This window comes from Poeciliopsis prolifica, unplaced genomic scaffold (assembly GCF_027474105.1).
Source record: "Poeciliopsis prolifica strain line A6 unplaced genomic scaffold, Auburn_PproV2 SCAFFOLD145, whole genome shotgun sequence".
NCBI lineage: Eukaryota > Metazoa > Chordata > Actinopteri > Cyprinodontiformes > Poeciliidae > Poeciliopsis > Poeciliopsis prolifica.
In genome coordinates, this window is record NW_026562520.1 from 317,501 (window position 1) to 318,763 (window position 1,263).

Here is a 1,263-nt window from a genome sequence, read left to right on the forward strand (position 1 = left end):
CTGACTGACTTTCCTTCATAACATTTTATGTCCCATCAGTTACAGTTTTTGTTAGTGGCTTTGGTGCATTACTCACATCACTACTGACAAGCACTGGAGCTTTTATTTTGATTAATTAATTACATCGATTTTAACACTGTAAGCATTCTACACAATTAATCACTCTTTTCCCCTTTTACATATTTACGTTCCGGCTGGAACTTTTGTATTTACATGTTTCCAGGATGCCTGTAAAACTGACGCACAAGTTCTAACAACAGCCACTCCTCTTGGCCCTCTGAGGGATAATTCAACTATTGTTGTGCTAACGTTGTGCTAAAATCAGTTAGCCTATCAGCAAAACTGTTTGAGCTTGAAATAGCGTCTTAATGCTAAACATGTAGCAGCAGCAGAGACGCTAATGCTAATGTAGATTCACAGTAGCAGCTAATGCTAATGTAGATTCACAGTAGCAGCTAATGCTAATGTCAGCGTCTACATTTCAGAAGAAGCTCCATGAATGACCAGAGAAACTAGATAGAAAAACACTTTGCTCCAACCTGACGGTTAAACAGGTTAAAACTGTCATCCTTGCTGTTGAGCTCATATATAAATTTACATAATCATTCAGCAGCAAAAATAAATCTAAACTAAACAAATATTCTGCTGATTAGAGGCTCTGACATGAAATAGAAAATGATTTAATTTGTTGTTAACCTGATCCAGTTTTGTTGTTGTTTATTCTGAGAAAGCTTTTAATTTCTTAAAGAGGAAACCTCAACCTGCAAAGTTTACTGCATAAGAAATAAACAATGATATACATGTATTTATATATATTTTAATTAAAAACACACAAAATCAGTTATGAAATTTAGAATGACAACATAAATTTTTTGCTATTTTTAATAGCTGAGCTATCTTACCTCTGGTCGGGGACTGGGCGACTCTGGTCCTGATGAAGGACCAGAGTCATCACTAGTCTCCAGGAAACCATGGCAACTGCATCTTACTGAGGATGAAACCAGGCTGCAGTTTGTCTTTTTGAAGATTCTGTCCTCCGCTTTGGTTTTCTCTTGGTTTTATTTCACTATGTGTCTCTGTCTCTTCTGGTTTGTTTGTCCCAGCATCTCCAGTCCAGCAGCTCCGTGTTTCACCGTCCACTAAACTTTCTTCACTGCTGTCTTCAGACATCAGTGAGAAATCTGATTTCTCTCTTCTTTCTGATTTGTGTTTCTGCAGCTGCATTTTAATGCTAAGATGGTTTCAGGTTCAAACTCCTGCTTC

General features: G+C 37.3%; 1 pseudogene; it reads right to left on the reverse strand.

Moving 5' to 3' along the window:
* The window catches only part of LOC129355787 (protein FAM180A-like), a 4,667-nt pseudogene extending 3,694 nt beyond the window's left edge, over positions 1–973 (reverse strand).
* Positions 974–1,263: the final 290 nt, after the last annotated feature.